The 23,919-nt window shown below is 40.6% G+C and overlaps 8 non-coding genes across 8 annotated transcripts; 3 read left to right on the plus strand and 5 right to left on the minus strand.

Annotated features, from left to right (window-relative positions):
- On the minus strand, positions 5,594–5,666 carry TRNAK-UUU. The gene has a single exon. It is a non-coding gene; the product is annotated as a tRNA-Lys (tRNA).
- TRNAA-CGC lies at positions 7,322–7,393 on the minus strand. The gene has a single exon. It is a non-coding gene; the product is annotated as a tRNA-Ala (tRNA).
- Positions 9,209–9,280, minus strand: TRNAA-AGC. Its single transcript has one exon. It is a non-coding gene; the product is annotated as a tRNA-Ala (tRNA).
- Positions 10,161–10,233, minus strand: TRNAF-GAA. The gene has a single exon. It is a non-coding gene; the product is annotated as a tRNA-Phe (tRNA).
- TRNAA-AGC lies at positions 15,247–15,318 on the minus strand. The gene has a single exon. It is a non-coding gene; the product is annotated as a tRNA-Ala (tRNA).
- TRNAA-AGC lies at positions 16,148–16,219 on the plus strand. Its single transcript has one exon. It is a non-coding gene; the product is annotated as a tRNA-Ala (tRNA).
- TRNAF-GAA lies at positions 21,019–21,091 on the plus strand. The gene has a single exon. It is a non-coding gene; the product is annotated as a tRNA-Phe (tRNA).
- TRNAA-AGC lies at positions 23,450–23,521 on the plus strand. Its single transcript has one exon. It is a non-coding gene; the product is annotated as a tRNA-Ala (tRNA).

The following is a 23,919-nucleotide window of genomic DNA, read 5'->3' on the forward strand; positions in this document are numbered from 1 at the left end:
TTTCTACTTGCTCTCGTTTGGAGCAAAAAAGACAAACGACAACCAAACCACAAACAAAAAATGTCCAGATTGTTGAAACTGTGAAAATCTTGCCCCAGTCTTTGTCGCCAGAGGCAACGGCTCTCTCCACAGAGACCTTCTAACTCTCCTGAAATCTGAGTGGTTATCTGCGAACTGTGGCTTCATGAAAAATCTTAGATTTAAGAAGCCCGAATTCCCTGTTTCCCCCTTTCCTTTATCCACTGGCCAGCTTCTCGTTCCGCAGGCTACTCCGCAAAAGAATAAACCTGGTCAGTTAGGAGCGCTCATCTGCAACCTAAGAACCTAAGACGGGTAGATGTTTTTCCCCTACCCTACACTACTTTATCATCCTAAATCCCAGATGAAAAATATTGGTGAGCCATCAGCCAATCAATGAGGGAAAATATATAAAGTGCTAAAATAAGCCTTTATTGTTTAAACCATTGAGATTTTGTGGATGTTTTCTTTAACATCATAATCAAGCCTATATTTAGTGAAACAGGGAAATTATCCCTTTTGTTATATGAATAGCAATTCTATTTTCCCAGTCTGAAATTTGTCATTGACTTTGCTTGTGGACTTTTCCTTGTTATAGAGGAGGCTTTGCTTTGTTTTGTTTTACTCTATTATTATCCAAATAATGCATATTGCAGAAAATTTGGAAAGTAAGAAAAGCATAAATATATTAAAGAAAATTTACCTATACTCTTACCACTCTTTCAGAAGCTCTTTTGAAATCAAATTTGTCAAATGTTCCTTTAAATAATTTTGGATTTTTAATTCATTATTGGAATAACCTTCCCCAGTCCAAAGTTATTAAAAATTTTACTTGTGGTTTTGAAGTACTTCTAAATTTTGTATTAATAAATTTCAAACACCGTTTGGAATTCACCCTGCTGTAAGTTGTGGGATATTAAATCAAAATTTTTTTGTCCAGGTAACTACTCATATTTGCCATCTTTACTCATAGTGGGCGATTATAACCCACTGTGCTCGGTGTTTACAGATCTAGCAGTCAGAAATAGAGTATTTACTCATAATATTTGAACTGTACAATTTATCTAACAAATGAATCTAACAGATAATTGTTAACAGATAAGTCTAACATAGAACTCCTGATAAGAACAGAGTTTCTCATAATGAAAATAGCATTATACCAATTAGGAGAATCTAAAGCCTAACTACAAATTCTTTGTTTTACTCCCCTCCTTGCTTTTTTTTTGTTTTCCCCTGAAAGTTATAGTGACTCTTGTTCTTTTCAAATGTGTATCTGAGTTTCCTTTCAGATGTAAATTTTACCTTGTTTATGATAAAGTCTTTTGTTGAAAATATGTATATCTGAATCTCTTTTCAAATATATATTTTATCTTTTTACTATGATGTACTCTGTCTTCAAAGCATGCACACACTTGAATAGCTTTTTTAAAGTATATACCAACCTACTGAAGTTAATTTTCTTGTGAATAGAAGGATCTCTCTCCCCGGTGACTCCCAAAGTAGTTTCTTGAAAATTGAGGGATTCAGAGTCTTGTGGAAATGTGACCACTGACTTAGAAAAAATTTAAATATGGCTTTTTGCATACAAGAATAATGGGGGAAATACCCTGGAAGGAATACCCTGGAAGAAATAAATATCCAGTGGATTTTTCACTTCTAAGTCTTAACTCATGTATTTTTATGAGTGAATGATTTGGGTAGAAGAAAATCATTGTCATTCACACACACACACACACACACAAACCATATATTTAGTCTTTAGGCATAGGAAAGACAAAGGATGGTGAACTAACATGGAACTAACACTGAGTCATGTCCAACTCTTTGTGACCCCATGGACTGTAGCCCATCAGGCTCCTCTGTCTAAGAATTGTAGAAGGATATTAAATATTAGCACTTTATCAGAAAGAATTCAGGTAATCTTGCATAGTGGCAATTTACCAGTATTTGCACATAGCCTCTCCCAGACTTTAGTCCTTAATAAATCCCCAAATAAAACTGAAACTTACAGCTCCCACATTGTGCATTTTTATTTCAGTCAACATCTGTCAACAGAAGGAAAAAAAAAAAAGCACAATGTGAGAGTTTGAGTTAAGTTTTATTGGGGGCAAAATGAGGACTATAGCCAGGGAGTGGTATCTCAGATAGCCCTGAGGAACTGCTCTGAACAGGTAGCAGGGAAGATCAGTATTATATATTATTTTCGTGAAAGGGGGTACATGCAATCAAGCACACTTTTTGGCAGAGGTTTGCTGGTAGTCAGGAGGAGCAGATGTCACCATTAATGATTTTAGTGCTTTTCTAGATATAAGAAAATGTAAGGACTTGGGGTCATAAAATCTCCTGAAAATATCCGTTTGAAGGCCTGTTCTGCCGGTTTTTTCCTGGAGCACAGAGTGCCTCATTCCTGATCTCCACTCTGAATTCCTTTCACGGTGTGTTGAAGGTCAGCAGCTGCAGTGGCTAATGACTTAAATCCTTGGAGAGGCAAATGGCAAAGTGGCAATTTTTAGTTGGCATACTTCATAAATATGAGTGAAATTTTGCATATAGATTTTGAGTGTGAGTTACAGAACTGCTTTAATTTGGAAGCATTTTGCACATTTATATATTTTCTTCTGTTTATTCAAATATATTAGTTCTTATAACTCTGTTGTCCAATATGGTAACCACTAGCTCAGGTGATTCTTGAGTACTTGAAATATGACCAGTCCAATTTATGTGCTGTACGTTTAAGATGCACACCAGATTTCAAAGAATTAGTATGAAAAAAAGAATGTAAAATACTTAGGTACTATGTTTACGTGGATTATTTTTTTCTTTCATTCTTTTTTTAATAGCTTTTTATTTTGTATTGGTATACCACTGATTAACAATGTTGTGACAGTTTCAGGTTAACAGTGAGGGACACAGCCATATATGTACATGTATCCATTCTCCCCCAAACTCCCCTCCCACCCAGGTTGCCACATAACACTGGGCAGAGTTCCATGAGCTATACATTACATCCTTATTGGTTATATGTGAACTATTTATTGACATGATAAAGTCAAGTGTTGCCCTAAATGTCGTAGACTGAGCGTCGAGAATGAAAAGAGCCATGAAATCTGGTGCAATAGGTCAGGGGACCTGCAGCCTCTATTGGACTGAGGTGCAGAGTCCACTCTGAGTCCAGCTTGTATTCCTAATTGCAGACTACAAGACTTTTTTTGATCTTAACTCTCCCAAGACACTACACTGATATAGTCCAGATCTCCTCGTTTTTTACCCCAGGCCATTCCCTCCTGGGCTAGTCTCAGGAACAATCAGCAAGTGTGTAGGCAGTGTTCTTGCCTGCCGCTGACCTGGTGTTCCAAGGTCCATGCTTTCATGAGCCCAGTCACACTCCCTTCTGAGTCTGGCCTTGGGGTTTGTAACAAGGAGATTATTCTTAAGAAAAACATGAAAGATAATCATTAACACAGTTTCTTAATATATGCTGTTTTTCCAGGTGCTATTTCTGTGGAATTTCTCAAGGCTATGAAAGTACATTATTAGGAATTCCCACTACAGTTAGGGAACTGTTGACCAAAACCACCTGCCTTGGCCAGGCCTGCATGCTTGAGTTGTCACAGGCAACAGGAGTTCTAGATAAGGAACATGGTGCTGCCACTGAAAACTAACTGGGAGAATTCAGAAGGGGCCAAAGGCTGGAGAAGATGACCAGCCTTCCAGAGTCCTCCCTGGGATCTGTCTTGGTTGAGTAATGTGCATGCCACCAGGGAGCACCCTGAGATTATGGGCCAAGCGGGATGACTGTCTAGAGATACCACAGAAACTAACCCCATTACCATAAAACCTGAGACTACAGCCATGTGGCAGATCAGTTCTCCTGGGTTTCCTTACCTTGCTGCTCTCTACTTAGGCCCCCTTCTGCAATAAATTTCTTTGTCAGCACAATGTGCCTCCTCTGACATTTCCAAGTGTGAATGTGAGCCCATTCTTGGACCCTGGAAGCAGGTCCCCCTTCCTGTAACAGTAGTATTTTAGATATATTGGATTAAATTAAATGCATTATGAATTTCACTTGTTTCTTTTTATTTTTTTCAATGTAACTTCTAGAAAATTTAAAAATTATGTATGTGGTTGGCATGCATGATTCACATTATATTGGGCAGTGCTTCCCAATTTACCACACTTTTGCTGATATCAGAAATATACAAGACCCCACTTGGCATTGTTTTTTTCTGTCACAATGTAGAGTAATGATTTACCAAGGACACTGGACATAATCTTAGTTGTGCTTTACACCAAGACACAGAGACAAGTTAAAACCAGCCCCATTTCCCCATCCCACCTATTTCTCTCCCTCATTGAGACTGGTCATTTTTCTGTTTCCTATTTTACATTCTAGAGATCTGAAGAATCTTTTGGACCAACTAAGAGACAAACTCTTTCAGACAAATGGAGTCCTTCCAAGTTCAAAATCTACTTCATGGGATTTCTGTGAAGAAGAACAAAACTCTCATACAGTCAGAGGCCAGCAAAAAGGAGAAAGCAATCACCTGACCTGGATTTCTAAGCATTTCCTGGGATTTCTAAGGAAGTTCAAGGAACATAATACTATCTGGAGTCCATGATCACTCTGGCTTAAGACACACTTTCCCGGAAATACCATTAATGAGTTCCCAATCTTCAAATCACAATAAGCCCTTTTACATTCTCGCTCTACACACTCTCTTCCATGATAAGAAAAACCTCCTTAAACACAGATTTCTGCAAAGTTGCCATCTTAGGGGTTTCACTGTGGCTCCCAAATACCTTCACAAGACTGAATCTTAAATTTGCAGGCATCTTCTTGTTCAATCGCTCAGTCATGTCTGACTCTTTGTGACCCCATGGACACAAAAGGCTTCCCTGTCCTCCACTATCTCCCGGAGTTTACTCACACTCATGTCCATTGAGCTTGTGATGCTATCTAACCATCTCATCCTCTGCTGCCCCTTCTCCTTTGCCTTCAGTCTTTCCCAGCATCAGGGTCTTTTCCAGTGAGTCGATTCTTCTCATCAGGTCGCCAAAGTATTGGAACTTCAGCTTCAGCATCAGTCCTTTCAATGAATATTCAGGACTGATTTCCTTTAGGATGGACTGGTTGGATCTCCTTGCAGTCCAAGAGACTCTCAAGAGTCTTCTCCAGCACAACAGTCCAAAAGCATCAATTTTTCCGTGCTCAGCCTTCTCTACAGTCCAGTTTGGCACATCCCTACATGAGTACTGGAAAAACCATAGCTTTGTGCTATTTGTCGGCACCTTGATCATGTTCAAACCCAAGCTCCTCCTCTTTCCAGGCTCGATCTAACACCCACAAAGCAAAAAACACAACAAACTACCCGCCAGCAGAAAGGAATTCATTCTTCTCCATACCCATTCCCCCATGGAGGAGTCCTGTTTCTGGCTTATTTGAGCGAATGTCTCAAAACCTTGTTTATTCGATTGCATACTCTCTAAGGGTTGATAACTTAATCTTCAGGCAGGAGTATGGCCTAGAGCAGAGTGAAAACATCTTTTGGACATAAGGAAAAATAAATCGCAACATCGCCCGAACAGGGACTTGAACCCTGGACCCTCAGATTAAAAGTCTGATGCTCTACCGACTGAGCTATCCGGGCTCACGGAGATTGGGACTTTCTGATGGCCCAGTAAGGGTAAATTCATTAGATTATTTTCAATTGTGATCCATGTTAAAAATTAGTCTTGCACACATACCTCATATACTCAAGCCAAGAGCAGCCGGCAGAGGCCACTTCCACACTCGCTAACCTGCTGCCACCACAACAGACAACAGACATCAGATTTGAAACAATTTGACTTCCCTCTGAAGAGCTCGCCTATGGAAAGGGCCCCAAGATGCTCTCAAAAGCCAACAGTTTGGATACAAACGAGTGCGATCTTCTTATGGGATAGAAGTTTTCTGTTTACTTCCCTAAAATACACAGACTTCAACACTTTCTTGTAGGTATAGGATGCAAAGAAGAGAGGTGGAGCTTGGACAGGTCCTTCCTACCCATCTACCCAAATCCTACTCATATTTAAAGATCCATGTATACGCCCTCTTCTCCCTACTTTGCTGATTCCAACTCGCCTCCTTCCTTGTCCCATTCAAACGTCGCCTTTCCGCCCTTGTCCACTATACTGCTTCCCGCCTGAGATCGTCCCAATAACTCGGATCACTCCACCTAGGCTCCGGGTTTTTGACACTCCAGGTCAGGGTTTCCCAAACCTGCCAGAGTTTGAGTTTGCAGAGTTTCCTAATATTATAAATTACTATCTGCTTTCGGACCTCATTCAAAATTCACATCTGGGTTACTTGTCACACAAAAGACGAAAAGTGTTTTTGCGCCTCAGTGCCTGAGGTGACAGATGCTATCTAGGCTACAAAGCGCTAATTCCTTTCACACAAGACGTTAAATGAGACTCCTTTCACACATTTCCCCTGCTCTCTCCTCATTCTGGAGAAAATTCTGTCCGAAAGAGGTTGTGTACTCTTTTTCCTCCTCCCTCCTCCTTTTGTCTTTCAAAACAGAGCCTCAATAAGGAAAGCAGTTGCCAAGGGTCCGATCGCTTTGCTGCCTTAGATTTGCCGGACATGCACTGTCGCTCTGCATTTCTTGGCAGGTTGTGTGTGAATTCTTTTCGCTCTGTCATCTCTTTCCTTCCGAAAGGACCTAAATCCCCCTCTATCCGCCGCATCCTTACCCTCTTCTTTCACAATACTTTTCTTTGTCTTCTTCCGCGGTATTTTTAAGGTCTTTTAGGCAGTTTGGGAGGCAGAAGAGGTTGAAGTTAGGGGAAAGGAGAAGTTTGAAAACTGAAGAAAAATGCCCCATTCCTGAGACGTTCCCTGGTGATGGAGTGGAAATGCCTTCCTGAGAGCTGGTGATGGAGCAAACTTTGGAGCAAGCTGAGAGAAGTAGGAAGACACCTGAAGTAGAAACAACAAACTGCAGGGTCCAAATTCAGTCTAAAGTCTAAAATACATACCAGTGATTCCTTATTCTCCAATACCAAAGGATCTTTCTCAGTCCTTGTGCTAATCTCATCTCAGGGGCCTGCTCTTTCATAGCCACATGAAAATCCAGGTCTCTGACTGCTCAGATAACTCACTAAAGGAACAGGGATATTTCCAACACCACCACCCCATCCCACTCCCCTTTATTCAATCCTCTTTCTTTCTTTCCTTCTTGTCTTCCTTTTGCCGGTTCTCGGCCCTGGAAAATGGTAGGCCGCAGGGAGTAAATATGAGAAAGGTTGACAAAAATATAGATGGAGGTGCCAGGGATTGAACCAGGGACCTCGTACATGCGAAGCACGCGCTCTACCACTGAGCTACACCCCCCTGTACTCTTGGTCTTCTGGCTGTTTCATAAAATATTTTCTCTCTCTCTCTCTCTCTCTCTTTTTTAAAGCTATTAGTTGTCTAGAGAAAGTCTACCAAGTTTAATGTTACTATTTCTGAAGTTTTAAAATATACAGTGTAGTGGCTTCTTCCTGGCCTGCAGTTATTTAATTAACCAGGAAGGCTGAAAGAATAAAGCCTTCTGAGAGATACTTAAAAAAAAAAAAAAAAAAAAAAAGGTCTGTTCTTTCCCCTTCATGCTCCTCAGTAATACTGTCAGTGGAATTTGATGCTCAAGCTTGATGATGTGACTGACTCTTTCAAGTTTGTTGTTTGGAGCTCAGGAAATCCTGAAAGAGCCAGATCTTTCTTGTTTCCTTCAGTCAAATGTTCCTTGAGAAGACAGACATACCAGTGAGGATAACCCTTAGAGTGGAAAGGGGTCAGGAGCAAATGGGTGTAAAGTTAACTTTGATGTGAGGAAGAAAAACTGAATAAGGGAATATGGAGAGGAAAGTGGGAAAAGTTTGTGCGAATACAGTTTAAGAGAGTAACAGAAAAGGGCAAGAATAAAGGTGCTAGAAACTAAACCCAGTGCTTATTTTATGCATTCTACTCTCACATAATCGAAGAAATTCAGAAAAAGACTTGTCCTCACTGATTTCCATTAGTTCTCCACGAAGAAGTCTAGAAATGAAAAGTTAGGATTTATCTATTTTAGAGGATCTTGTAACTGCTGTCACTCCCAAGTGCATGATCAGAGGAGTTGAATCATTTCAATAGTGTGTAGATCTAATGGGGTGCTGTCCAACTTGCTGGGTGAATAGAATGGGAAGAGACAGAATGCAAGAAACAAAAGTTTACTCACCTTAGGTTTTCAGCTGGTACTCTTAAACATAAAGGCAGGTTGACAAGAGAAAAGCAGTGCTTACTAAGGTATGCAACAGGCATCACTGAGGAGAAACATAAACAAACAGTAACTCAAAGTGCAAGTTTAACACCTCAGCTAATGAAGTATATTCAACAAAGAACAGTAAATTTATAGATAAAGGACAGGATTGAAAAAAGCAGTTTTTGTCTTTTCAGGGCAGTAAACTGTGGGGAATTAAATACTGGGGAGAAAACTAGTAGACTAAAGTTTGTTTGCAGATTCCTCTAGTGCTTATCACTGACTCGATGGACATGAGTTTGAGCAAGCTCTAGGGGTTGAAGATGGACAGGGAGGCTTGGTGTGCTGTAGTCCATGGGGTCGCAAAGAGTCAGACATGACTGAGCGACTGAATTGAACTGAGCTAGTGACTGGGCTGGTAAGAGTTTTTCTCCAGTAAAAGGAGGATTTATATCCTGCTTTTGGTCAGACATGGAAGGATAAAGAGAACTTTTTTGCACCTTAATTGTCTTCAGCTCAAGATAATTTTTATGTTTAAGAGGCATACTTTGGGGGACATTCTGGTTTCATTCATAGTCATGTGCAGAAGGACCATGTTACAGCATGTCATATATTAGAGATAGTTTGTCAACTTCAACTTAAAAGTGCATGAAGATCTGAGAAATTATAAGTATGCTGTTCTTCCTATATTTTGTTATATTTAAATTTTTAATTTGGTTGCTTTTTAACTGTACAGTTTAACATTAGTTTACAAAGCTATTAAAATTGTATTATTTATACTTAAGCCTAATTTATTGAATTCTAAACTAGATATATTTCACTTTTTCTCCAGCCAAAACAAGATGGTAGCCCCCAGATATCAAACCTGCAACTTAGCTGCAGGCCATCACAAGGTGATGTCTACCACAGAATCAGCCACTTCTTGCTGGAGGTGCCGGGGATTGAACCCGGGGCCTCGTGCATGCTAAGCACGCGCTCTACCACTGAGCTACACCCCCTTACCTCTGCTTTTGCGAAGAAAACTTAATGGCATATCTATTTGCCTAGTGTTTCCAGACCTTGAAATTATTAGCACAAAGCTGTATAGCTTACATACAGTTCCATTATTTCCTGAAACCCCTTTATTTCATTCTCTTTCTCATCTACAGGAAGAGAAGGGCAACTTCATGTTAGGCAGAAAGGCATCATTTCTAGTATCTATTCACGTTTGTCAACCTACAAAAGGTGACTAGAAGAAAAAAAAGAACCTAGAATCAACGATACTTAAGGAACGACTAGGAGAACTAGCCTCATATCCTAATTTCTTCATACAGATAGATCCCCACTAGAAGGAACCAAAGCCACGGTAAAAATTTGCTGTCACCTAGAATATCAATGTGTCAGAATGTAAGAAAGTGCTCAACGATTATAGCAAGCTCAAAAGATCACAGTACCTTCTAGGCAATCTTGGAAACACTGAGCTTTAAAATGAATAATAAACAATATAGGAATACAAACTAATAGATAAAATAAGGCTACTGGGTCAGAGAGTTGACTGAAATACAAGGTCTGAATGAGAAGATGGCCAGTGTCAAGGATCCCTAACTTTTCCTCCGAGGATGGTAATAATGGCTTTGTTGTCCGTTTCAGAACTTGGAAACTTCAGTTTGAATTGAGAGGTCAGTGGCTCAATAGATTATTCAGACACTTGTTGAATTAAAGTTCTAAAATCTAAAAATTAAAGTTCTAAAATTTTGGCTGGAGTAAGATTTCATAAATTCACTGTGAATTTACTCACAGAAAAAATCTAGAGCTATTTTGTGATCGTCAGTCCATTACAACATTCCTTTACGCACCCGAAGTAAACTCGCCCTTGGGGATCAACTAAAAAGTTTAGAATGCCGAAACCCGGGATTGAACCAGGGACCTTTAGATCTTCAGTCTAACGCTCTCCCAACTGAGCTATTTCGGCTACCTGAAGAGTTATTCTGACACTTCTTTTTTTTCAATTTCAGTTTTTAGACGGTTTCAGATTCTTTTATTGTGGCTGCCTATTTGTCCAATGTATTTGCCTGTTTGGAAAGACCTGAAATTGATTGCCTTCCATGTATGCCAACTGGAGCCAATTCCTGGCAGCATGGGATGAACACATAAAAGTAGGAAAATCTGAAGAGAGGTGACAATGAGGGATTCGATGGAAAGACTTTCTATTCCTCAGCATCCTGTCAGTTGACCCAGACACAGCTCAGAAACTAAAGGAAACTAAGAAAAATGTTATTGGTAGCTCTTATTTCTCTCTCTCTCTCTTTCATTCTTTCATCTCTCACAATCTCCAAAAATGATGAGAAGTAAAAGCTAATGATGCTGTGAATTTGCTAAAAGATTGCCACATACATAAACATTATCAGACTAAACACTCCAGCCAATATTCCCAACTGACAGGAAAGCAACTGTCATAAAGTTAGAAAATTCGAAATGACAAATTTCATCACAACAGAATTTCTTCACAAAATTTTCTTCAAAAATAAAATGGAAACTATGACCAAATCAGTTTTTGATTGGCTCCTTTGCGATTCAGGCAAGGAAATCATTTAGCATTGTGAGGTAATAAATAGTGCACAGCATCATTTCATTTTCAAGTAGAAACAGAACATACGAAGCAAGGCTTATGAGTCACTTGCATGAGAAAGTAGCTCATATTCCCATGGCTCCTACACTTGGTACAATCCTCTATTCTTCAACCCACATCCAGAACTTCACAGGGAACTCCTGATAACTAAAGAAGAAAAAGGAAAACAAAAACCAGATCTGGTTTATAGATGATTCTGCTCATATACTGGGACCACACAAGTGTGAGCGGCTTCCATAGAACCTGTAGGCCAGTAGTGAAAGTAAGCCCTCTCAGTAGGCATTACTTTAAACAGGGTATGTGACTGTTCATTTTGCTTGGAAGGACAGATGTAGGGTAGATATCTACACTAGTTAATGAGAGGTGGCTAATAGTTTGGCAGGTGATTAGGGGTTTGGAGAGAAAATTATTGAGAGAAAACGGAAAAAGTGGTGACAGAGAGGTCTGGTAAATAGGCGGGTAGACAGAATCCCCCAAATGTGCAGAGCCTAAGGATGTTTGTTTTCAAGTAAATGCTCTACAGAAAGCAACCTCCTTGGAGGCAGTTGAACACAATGACACATTCTGTTGATGTCTGGAAGCTTCTCCTTGGCCACCACTGTATTGCCCAATGAGCTTATGAACGACGTAACCATGATGACAAGAACAGAGTTCATATGTAGGCCCAGCAACGCAGACTACTATTTTTTGGTTCTACATATGTATTTTCATTTTTTATTAATACTTATTTTATTTTATTATTTTTAAAAATTTTTATTTTTACTTTATTTTACTTTACAATATTGTATCGGTTTTGCCATACATTGACATGAATCCACCACGGGTGTACATGAGTTCCCAAACATGAACCCCCCTCCCACCTCCCACCCCATATCATCTCCCTGGATCATCCCCGTGCACCAGCCCCAAGCATCCTGTATCCTGCATCGAACATAGACTGGTGATTCGTTTCTTACATGATAGTATACATGTTTCAATGCCATTCTCCCAAATCATCCCACCCTCTCCCTCTCCCTCTGAGTCCAAAAGTCCGCTCTACACATCTGTGTCTCTTTTGCTGTCTCGCATACAGGGTCATCATTACCGTCTTTCTAAATTCCATATATATGTGTTAGCATACTGTATTAGTGTTTTTCTTTCTGGCTTACTTCACTCTGTATAATCGGCTCCAGTTTCATCCATCTTATTAGAACTGATTCAAATGTATTCTTTTTAATGGCTGAGTAATACTCCACTGTGTATATGTACCACAGCTTTCTTATCCATTCATCTGCTGATGGACATCTAGGTTGTTTCCATGTCCTGGCTATTATAAACAGTGCTGTGATGAACATTGGGGTACATGCGTCTCTTTCTATTTTGGTTTCCTCGGTGTGTATGCCCAGCAGTGGGATTGCTGGGTCATAAGGCAGTTCTATTTGCAATTTTTTAAGGAATGTCCACACTGTTCTCCATAGTGGCTGTACTAGTTTGCATTCCCACCAACAGTGTAAGAAGGTTCCCTTTTCTCCACACCCTCTCCAGCATTTATTGCTTGCAGATTTTTGGATCGCAGCCATTCTGACTGGTGTGAAGTGGTACCTCATTGTGGTCTTGATTTGCATTTCTCTGATAATGAGTGATGTTGAGCATCTTTTCATGTGTTTGTTAGCCATCTGTATGCCTTCTTTGGAGATTAATACTTATTTTAATTTTAAGTTTTTAATTGGAAGATAGTTGCTTTATAATATTGTTAGGTTCTGCCATATATCAACATGAATCAGCCACAGGTATACACACATCCTCTCCCTCTTGAACCTCCCTCCCACTCCCAACCCCATCCCGCCCCTCTAGGTTGTCACAAAGCATCAGTTTGAGCTCCCTGCATCCTACAGCAAGCTCCCAATATGTAGTGGGAATTTCTAATAATGTCCTTTCACAGCCTTGAGAAATTCCACAAAAATAGCACCTGGAAAAACAGCATATATTAAGACTGTGTTAATGATTATCTTTCATGTTTTTCTTAAGAATAATCTCCTTGTTACAAACTCCAAGGCCAGACCCAGAAGGGAGTATGACTGGGATCCTGAAAGAATGGACTTGGAATACCAGATTGGAATTAGACATGAATGCTGCCTACGCACTTGCTGATTGTTCCCAAGACTAGCCCAAAAGAGAATGGCCTGGGGTGAAAACAAGGAGATCTGGACTATGTCAGCATAGTGTCTTGGGAAAGATAAGATCAAAAAAGTCTTGTAGTCTGCAATTAGGAATACAAGCTGGACTCAGAGTGGACTCTGCACCTCAGTCCAATAGAGGCTGCAGGTCCCCTGACCCGTTGCACCAGATTTCATGTTCTGTCTTCATTCTCATCGCTCGCTCTCAGACCATTTGGGCAACACCACTATCCATTTCACATACAGTAAAGTATACATTTCAGTGCTACTCTCTTAATTTTCTCCTTTCCCAACTGTGTCCATAAGTCTGTTCTCTATGTTTGCGTCTCCATTGATGCCTTGCAAATAGATTCAGTACCATCCTTCTATATTCCATGTATCTGCATTAATATATGATATTTATTTTTCTCTTTCTGATTTACTTCATTCTGTATGATGGACTGTAGGTTCATCCATCTCATTAGAACTGGGTCAAATGAGTTCCTTTTTATGGCTGAGTAATATTCCATTTTTTATATGTACTAATTCTTCTTTAGCCATTCATTTGTCAATGGACATCTAGGTTTCTTTTATATCCCAGATATTATAAATAGTACTGCAGTGAACATTGGTGTATGTGTGTCTTTTCCAATTTTGGTTTCCTCAGAGTATATGCCCAGTAGTGGGATCGTTAGGTCATATGGAAGTTTTATTCTTAGTTTTTTAAGGAATCTCCATACTGTTCTCCCACAGTGGCTGTATCAATTTACATTCCACCAACAGTGCAAGGGGCTTCGCTTTTCCCCACATCCTCTCCAGTGTTTATTGTTTGTACATTTTTTTGATGATATCTACTCTGACTGGTATGAGGTGATGTCTCATTGTAGTTTTGACCTACATTTCTCTAATAATGAATGAAGCAACATAGACTTCTGTGCACCAAAATAATGTAGTTTAAACTACTACTAAGTGACTAAACTACCAACATCACAAGCTTTGAGCCCTCACTTGGGGGCTATTATTCCACTGGGGAACAACTACCTACTCTGGTGTCAGGTTCCTTACATTTGACCACTTCTGTATTAGGAGCACAATGTATATCTAATCTCATTGGAATAGACACTTATTCTGTACATACATTTCCCTTCATGTCCCAATGGCACCCCACTCCAGCACTCTTGCCTGGAAAATCCCATGGACGGAGGAGCCTGGTAGGCTGCAGTCCATGGGGTCTCGAAGAGTTGAACACGACCGAGCGACTTCCCTTTTACTTTTCACTTTCATGCACTGGAGAAGGAAATGGCACCCCACTCCAGTGTTCTTGCCTGGAGAATCCCAGGGACGGGGGAGCCTGGTGGGCTGCCGTCTATGGGGTTGCACAGAGTCGGACACGACTGAAGTGACTTAGCAGCAGCAGCAGCAGCATGTCCCACAATGCTTCTGCCAAAACCACCAGCCACGAATTTACTGAATGTCTTATTCAACAGCACCTACAGCATTGTTTCTGAGACAAGAAACCAGTTTATAGAAAGAAAAAAAAATCAGCAATGGGCTAATATTCTGGAATTCACTGGCCTCACCAGGAGGCAGCTAACCCCGAAGCAACTAACCTGATTGGATGGTGGAATGACCTTTTGAATACTTAGTTATGGTATGAGCTAAGAAACAATACTTTTGGTGAGGGAGGGCATGTAATGATATCCAGGATATGGTAAATATTCTTCATCAGTGACTAATGGCAATGTATCTCTCTCATCAGGATCCATGGATACATGAATCAGAGGGAGGAAGTGAGAGTGGGTCTTTTCACTGTTATGGCCAGCCTCCGGACACAAGAACATTTTGCTCCCTCTCTATTCCACTGATAATTTTCATTTGAACTCCAAAGTCTTTACATGATTTTTCTGGTGTTTCTTTGTGATTGGAATTTATTAATAAAAGGCATGATTTTATTTAAAGAGATAAGAATCAGTGTGTTGAGGAGGTGTATTGAGTTATGTCAAGGAACGCTTGATGGCATAAAATCCTTAACTTCCCCAATGTGGGGTCAGCTAATGTATAAATTACTGAGGGGGTTAATTCCTGATGACAAATACATGACCCTCGTTCAAAACTGGAGGGATGAGTGATGCTATTTAGCGTAGACCACAACAGTTGAAGATTCACAAACCAACTACTACCGTCCAGTACTTTTGCCATTAGTAGTGGTCCTCAGTTTAACTGGAGGTGCCAGGGATTGAACCCGGGGCCTCGTGCATGCTAAGCACGCGCTCTACCACTGAGCTACACCCCCGATGTTGTCAAGGCGTTTCATTCATATTAGACGTTACTGAAGATTTGGTGAGTGAGGCAAAATCACTAATTGTCTTGTGAATTAAATTACAAGAGCTCTAGGCAGCCCACTCCACCCAAAGTAAAAGATCAGTTTACTTGATCAGAAAGAATGCTGATCTATTGCCTACTATTTCTGGTGACTGTACAATATAATTATGGTTGGTGGTAGAAGAGGAGAGAAGCATAGAGAAGGGATCGTCACTGGATTCGTTTGCTTCTCCTTGGTTCACAACTCTTTCATTAACCCGAACAGTTGAAAGAATAATGTCTTCTAAAAGATAATTGACTGAGAACATCTTACTTTTGCTTTTCTTCTCTTTCTGTTCTTTCCCCTTCGTGCTCCTCAATGATGCTGCCAATGTCACTGGGTCCTCAAGCCTGATAATGTGAGTCTGTTGTGCTTGTTGCCTCAGGTTCGAGAGATCCTGCGTGAGCCAGATCTCCCTTTTTATTTTCCTTCAATCAAATGTTCCTTGGGAAGACAGACTTCAACGGTGATGACGAGGCCCTTGGAGTGAAATGTTACGAATTTAACTTTGCTATTGAGCAGAAAAAGTAAGGGAAAGTGGGGAAACATTGTGCAGCACGGTTTAGGAGAGTGAAATAGGATAGTAATGGAGGTGCTAGAAATGAAACATTTCATCAAAGATGCTGGCTGGGAGATGTTGGATGAACATGTGGCAAAAATTAAGTTAAATGAAATAATTTAGCTTCCATATTAAGGAAGTTGTTGATGTTAGAGAACACATGAGTAATTTGCATAAAAAAGCAGCAGTATAGGTATGCGAGGGGGTGTAGCTCAGTGGTAGAGCGCGTGCTTAGCATGCACGAGGCCCCGGGTTCAATCCCTGGCACCTCCAGTTGGGAGACTTTACTGGAGACCTCAGTAAGCCATCTAGGAGAGTTTCTGGCTTGTTTGTTGTTGTGGTCATTTTTGTCTTTGCTGTCTTAGGTCTTTTGAATGAGTCAATCAAAGTTTCCTGCCTTGTTCTTGTGTGGCAGTTTTCTTTGCAACTTTGGAACACAATGATATAATTCGTGAGGGTGTACTCAAACCATTTGTCCATGTTTTTCTTAGCCATCTTCTCTCTAGCCATTTTGAGCAATCACAGCTGTGTTTTGGGGTACACACAGTGTATAGGATGCCTGCCCCCACCTCTACTATTCTTAGGTAACAATATTGCATGAGGACTTCGGAAATGGCCAAAGTGAAGCCAGATATTTCTGATCCTCATGTGTCTTTGATGGAAATATCATTTGTGCTTAAAACAAAAATCTAGAGGAGGACAGACTGTAATCGTTTGAATAGACTTTCTCTGCTCAAACTGTGGCTCTTCAGAACTCCCACTGGGAGAAGTGTAGTATATAAGTAGTAGAGAACACTGAAAATCTCCCGAAGATCTCTAGAAGAAAGCTGAGTTTCAGGAGACTTCTGAGTTTAAGAGCAAGAAACAAGGATGGAAGAGCTAAAGAACCTTCGCTCAGACTCTTAAACGTCCGACCCTCAGGTCAAAAGTTTGAGGCGCTATCCAAGGTGCTGACACTGGTATTCTTGGACTTGTATTTAAAATTGTTAGTTTGCTGTCCGGCTTACATTTCTTTTTCATTTGTCCCTCACATTCCAAAGCTAGTGTGCTAAAAATCTGTTGCTGCCTCAGATACATAAGCCCAAAGCCACCGGTGGACCCTGCTTCTGCGCTCAACATTGCTCTCACTGGAGTCACACGGGAATCCAGACGTGGCTTTCCAGTTGCTCTTTATAAAGCTATCAATTCCTGCAGTGCGTGCGTGCATACTCAGTCGCTCAGTCGTGTCCGACTCTTTTGCGACCCCATAAACTGTATCTCGCCAGGCTCCTCTGTCCATGGGATTCCCCAGGCAAGAACACTGGAGTGGGTTGCCAAAACGCCAGGGAATTTCCGGCAGTACTGCACCGCAAACAAAAATTCAGCTACACAAGGGCCCTCCAAAGTGCTCAATCTGTTTATTCAGCGAGGAAAAGAGCAACTAGTATCTTTCAAACTATGATAACTGGAACAAAACAAATCGGATTCTCGTAGGACATAGGTTTTCACCTACTTCGCTTAGAATAAGGAAGACTCCTCTTGCGACGAACCTGTCGACATGCAGAAGAGACAAAGACTTCGGATACATCCACATTCTCCCTTATCCGAGTATCAGTGGTGTATAATGCTCATTCCCAAACTTTCTTCTTGTGTCCTCGTTTTCGTGCTCTGGCTTGGCTGATTCTTCTTTCCCCGCAGCTGTTTTCCCGCTCCCCACTCTCCCTCCAGGATGCTATCGCCTCCCCATCCCTTCTCTCCTCTCCGTTCCCTCTCATCTCTCCAGTTCTCTGACATTAGTCTAGGAACAGCTGAACCTTGCTAAATTTCAGTTGTTTACAGAAGTTTTAAAATTACATGATTTCCTGCCCTCTTCCACTTATGACAGGATTTCCTTAAAATAAACTAAACAAAAACACAAAAAAAGTGTATGTGTTTGGGTTGACAATGATGCACAGTTGAATAAAGGCAGGAAACATCAACTTATTTGTGCCTCAGGGACATATAGATTTTGAGGACCTACCCAGGTGTGGGGAGGTCTTACAAAGAACTTTTCTTTTTGGCTTCCTTCATGTTCACCTTCTTGTGGAAAAACATTCTGTCTGAAACAGGCACAATATTGACGGGAGCATCTTTTCTAATCTTCTTTCCTGTCTTCTGTCCTTAAGGGTCTCAGATCTAGATTTGCAGTGTCCTGGATAGAATGCTGCTTCTGCGTTTCCAGACAAAGATGCTAGGTGTAGTGATTTAGTTATGACTGACTTGGCTCTTCATTTCATATCCACATTAGTTACACTTCACTCTTATCTCCCCACGTGGACCTAAATTTCCTGAGTAGGTTTCATGGCACTGGCCTTGGTATTCCCCTCCACTATCTTTTATATTTTTCTAAGAGCTTTGCAGACAGAAAAGAAGTTGAAAACTCAACAGAATATTTCATCCTAATGTACGCTTGGTGGTGGATAGGAACTGCCACTCAGGAAGTCAGCTAGCAGCAGTCCTTGGAGGGTCCCCTACTTATGAAAGATCTCTTTTGTATTCAGACATTTTTCAATTCAGAAAGCAAAATCTCTTCTCTTGAGGGTTTCAGAAACAGCTGCTGCTGCTGCCAAGTCGCTTCAGTCATGTCCGACTCTGTGTGACCCCATAGATGGCAGTCCACCAGGCTCCCTGGTCTCTGGGATTCTCCAGGCAAGAACACTGGAGTGGGTTGCCATTTCCTTCTCCAATGCATGAAAGTGGAAAGTGAAAGTGAAGTCGCTCAGTTGTGTCCAACTGATAGTGACCCCATGGACTGCAGCCTACCAGGCTCCTCCACCCATGAGATTTTCCAGGCAAGAGTACTGGAGTGGGTAGCCACTCCCTTCTCCAAAGAATCTTCTCCCAGGGCTCTTCCCTGACCCAGGAATAGTGGTAGCTTGTCATATGGAATATCCTAGACACCTTCTGCAGGGGATGTAGCTCAGTGATAGAGCACAGTGTTTAGCATGCACGATGCCCTGGGTTCAACCCCAGCACCTCCAGGGCTTTAATCTTAGCCCTGAACTAAGGCTTATGAATTATTTGCCAAGTGATTTAGCAGGGTAGGCCAAAGATTTCATTTTATATGACTGATAAATTTTCAAAAATGGCAATGATTGATTCCACTGATACCTCTTTGTTCGATGACCTATGACATTCAAAAGTTTACAAGTATCTGAATAAAGACAGGAAAAGTGAAAGTGAAGTCACTCAGTCGTGTCCGACTCTTTGTGACCCCATGGACTGTAGCCTACCAGTCTTCTTTCCAGGCAAGAGTACTGGAGTGAGTTGCCATTTCCTTCTCCAGGTGATCTTCCCTACCCAGGGATCGAACCCAGGTCTCCCAGATTGTAGGCAGATGCTTTTACCGTCTGAGTCAGGCAAGTCTGTTTAAAGGCAGGGAATGTCTACTTATTTGTAGGACACTTATTGTGACCTACATTTTCCACAAGTTTTAAAACTTGTTCAAATAAACCTTTATTTATTAGCTGCAACCAGTTCTAAAATATTGTAGCTGATTTCACTCCATGTTGTAATGAATTGTTTGTTCAACTTCTCACAAAATAGTCTCACTTGAAGTTTTTTCCAGGAAGACTACTCACAGATTATTTCTTGTCACTTCAAACTAGCACTGACTCCTTGAATAAACAACTAAATAATATTGGTAACACCTGTTGACTTATCAGGAGTCAAAGGAAACCATGTCAAATCATTTGTCTTATTTTAAAAATCAACTATTGATGTTACTTCACAGATACAGAGAACAAACTAGTGGTTTCCAGGGGGAGGGAAGGGCAGCAGTAGGATTGGGGAGTGGTAGGTACAAATTTGAATGTAAGACAGGTTCCAGGGGAACAAAACTCATGGCTCAGGAAGTAAGGAACTTGACCACAATGTAGGAGACCATGCTTCCATTGCTGGGTCAAGAAGATCCCCTGGAGAAAAATGTGGTAATCTCCTTCATTATTTTTTGCCTGGAAAATTCCATGAACAGAGGAGCCTGGTGAGCTACAGTCTATGGGATCGCAACGAGCTGGACACGACTGAGTGACTAATGCTTTCACTTTGAAATAACTTTAAATGGAAAGTAACCTTTTAAATTGTGTAAAATTTTTTTAATAAAAAATTTTATTGATTTTTTTGTGAAGAAAGTCTGTGAGATATGCCATTTTAAATGTTCTAATTTTTGTGACAGTTGCTTTCTTGTCAGTTGAGAATTATTGTGATGAGTATGTAGTCTGGTAATGTTTGTGTATATGAATGAGTTCTTTTTTGAGAGTCAGTTGGTAAGTCCAATTTGTTTGTAAGTCCAACAAAGTTAGCCTAGGTACTCAACTAATACAATCACTATATAGTACCATACTGTTATAGGTTTATAATATTTTTCACACAAAGAACACATAAAAACAAAAAATTAAAACATTTTAAATCTTACAGTACAGTATAGTAGTATAGTACAACAGCTGGCATACAGGGGGCTGGAATCAAGTGAACAGGCAAGAAGAGTTATTGCCTGGAGGAGGGAGAAGAGGTGGGATATGGTAGAGTGGAAGGATCATCAGCAATAGGAGGTGGAGGGGAAGCTGCAATAGCACTCATGTCTGACATTGATGGAACGCATATTGGCCTCTTTGAAAGTTTGCATATAGGGGACTTACCATACATATATATTTTCCCAAACTTACAGAGTTATTGGATTCCATTTCTCAGCATTTTTGGAGACTTTCAAAGAAGGAGGATCAAGAGGAAGAGAAAAATAAGAAACACCCCCTTCCCCCCAAAATACTGCCTTTATGTTTTTAGTTTCTGAACTGGGTCTGGGTCAACTGACAGGATGTGGAGAAGCGGAATGAGTTGCTATTACCTCTCTTCTGCCTCCCTGCTCCACCTACCATCCCGCACCAGAGGGAACTTGATCCAAGCAGCACATATGGAAGAAAGAGTCCAATTCTTTCTGGGTGGGCAAGTATATTGGACAACTAGACCATCAGGCTTAAAGAATTTGAAACCTGAAAAAGAAGCTGAAAACAATCTAATTATTAAAAAACAGAGATCAAAGACTGCTATTTCAAGTGGCCGAAATAGCTCAGTTGGGAGAGCGTTAGACTGAAGATCTAAAGGTCCCTGGTTCAATCCTGGGTTTCGGCATTCTAAACTTTTTAGTTAATACAGTGTATTCCGTTAGCATGTTAAATATGTGCCACATTTCAGTCATGGAGGAGCTCATAACTGAAGCCCACTTTTAGATTTTCAACTTTTTTTTTTTTTTTTGCCAAGGTAACAAAGGTAGCTTATGACCTCTTTAAGTTTACATAGTACTCCAACATATCAATACCCTGTGAGCAGTAAGCACTACTGATTTTAAAAAATAATAAAATATTATGCAATAATGACGCTGAAAAACTTGGGCAACAGTCACTGAATCACTGTGATATATACTGTGAACAGCAGCAGTGGCAAGAGAAAAGGGTGCCACTTATCGTCTCTGTTGCAGCCACTCTCTGTTGTAGCTTGAAAGCAGCCATTGAAGACGTGTAAATGAAGTGCCTGTGTTCTAATAAAACTTTATATATGGACACTGACATTTGAACTTCATATAAACTGCATGTGTCAACTAATACTAGTTTTCATTTTATTTATTCAACTTTTTAATGTTCCCAAACCGTTCTTGGCTCCCTGGCAATAGTTTACCAACCACTAAGGAGGGATCTGACTGTAAATACTCACAACTTTAAGAGCAGGCAAGGTTTCAGTAGGCTTTTGCCAGTTAGAAATAACTGGAGAATAAATTCAAACAGAAGGACCTCAGCCCCTAGGGATTTGAACTTTTTTCCCCAGTTAAAAAATTCTGGAAGCTTACCTAGTGAGCTATTGTAATCTATAGATCTAGCTACTGGACATACATTTAACTAATTCATTTGATAGATATTAGCCTAGTGCAAAGCTTCTTTGCATTCTATTTATGGCAGGGAAAATCCTGTCTGAAAGAGATGCTATAATAAATACGCAGCTCTCAGGAATGCTTTGTTTTCCTCTCTCTTCTGTCTTCCATTCCTTTAGGCATCTCGAAACCAGAGCTGACACGTCCCTTACAAAATGTCACAGCAGGGTTTGCAGACCATATTGCTGGACTTGAGGTATTTTATTTCGTGGTGAGTATTGTGAGTTCATTACTTTCTTGCTTCCCCATTTCCCTAGAAAATTAGAAACCTCCCTATAAGTGATAATGACATTTTCAAAGAGGAATAAATCCAAACTAATCTCAAGTGGCCTTTTGACTTCAGGATTCCCATCTCAGAAGAAAAGCCGTGGAGCAGGCGCTCTACAGGGAATCTGCCTGGCTTTGAAACTTGCCCTGCTACTCGTTGGCTGTGAACTGTCGGCAGTGAGTTACTTCACCTCTTGGGGAGTCTGTTTATCAAGGAGGTGATATAATTATGTAATGTAACCTATTGCTATTACTATATTATCCACTTCTTGTCCCCAGCTATATTTTAAAGGCACCTTTTTTTTTTTTAAATTTTGAGAGCTTGAAAAAAAAAAAAACAAAAAACCAAACATGTCATATTGACCATGGTCAGAACTCAACTTAGAGTTCTGTGAGCAGGATTTCAACTTGCCCTTGGGAAACCCACCAAGTTTCAATGTCTCAAAACTCAAACCTTCCTACACCTGGTGGTAAGCAAATGATGCTCATTATCTAGCACTCACTGGGAAAAGGCTTCTTGATTCAGTTCAAGCAAACTTGTTCCTAGATTTGAGAAAAGTTTGAAAGCAATTAATTAAATGGCATAAAACAAGAAAAAAGTGGAAATACCCACCCCTTAGGTTTGGGGATCCATTTATGCTGGCCAACTCCTCACTCATGCCCAGTAATTCCAGTCAACCATCTTGTCCAGAATAAGCTGTTCAAATTTCTGATTTATCCATGATTTGTAAAACAAATCTTACTGACATTTTCCAGTTTACAGATTTCTTCCCTAGGTACTTTGTTACTGAAAGTGAAAGTCGCTCAATTGTGTCTGACTCTTTGCGACTCCATGGACTGTAGCCTGCCAGGCTCCTCTGTCCATGGAATTCTCCAGGCAATTCTACTGGGGACATTGTTACCTTCCCCAGAGAATCTTCCCAACCCAGGGATCAAACCAGAGATCAAACCCAGGTTTCCCCCCATTGCAGGCAGATTCCTAACCATCTGAGCCACCAGGGAAGTAAATTTATAATCTTCAAAACAATACTTAGTGTCTTCTTTAATGTTGTAAGGAACCTTACTTAATTCAACTATATCCCTAGAGTAGAACAAATGAACCACTGCAAGTCAGTAGATGTTACTCTGGTTTCTAGCTCTTCATACTCTCATAGAGCCAAGAGCTCCATGTGAGGAGGGCAAACACATGGACAAGATTCTCCAGAACAGAGCTAGATTGTACTGGGCTACAGTTCTTGAAAAATAATGCAGATAGCTATTACCATTCAATTATTTTCCACAAAGGAGTTGCAACTGTTGGGGGTGTAGCTCAGTGGTAGAGCGCGTGCTTAGCATGCACGAGGCCCCGGGTTCAATCCCCGGCACCTCCAGCTGGAATTTCTTGTGTGGCATTTCTCTGGTGTTAAGCAAAATGGCCTTGGGGTCATTATAGCAATGCCTCACTAGCTATCCATTTTACACAGCATAGTATGTATATGTCAATGCTACTTTTCTCAGCTCTTCCCATCCTCTTCTTGCCCCGCTGTGTTCACAAGTCCACTCTCTACATCTGCGTCTCCATTCCTTCCCTGCAAATAGGTTCATCAGTACCATTTTTCTAGATTCCATATATATGTTAATATTTGATGTCTGTTTTTCTGTTTCAGATTTGTCCACCTTTTAAAGCCATCCACTGTAAGTCACTGAGAAATCACTCCTACATTAACTAAGGTCTTTACTACACAAAAATTAATTACTGGGGAAAATTAGAATTCAGAGAGCAGGAAAA

The sequence above is a fragment of the Capra hircus genome, chromosome 23 (assembly GCF_001704415.2).
Source record: "Capra hircus breed San Clemente chromosome 23, ASM170441v1, whole genome shotgun sequence".
Taxonomy (NCBI): Eukaryota; Metazoa; Chordata; class Mammalia; order Artiodactyla; family Bovidae; genus Capra; species Capra hircus.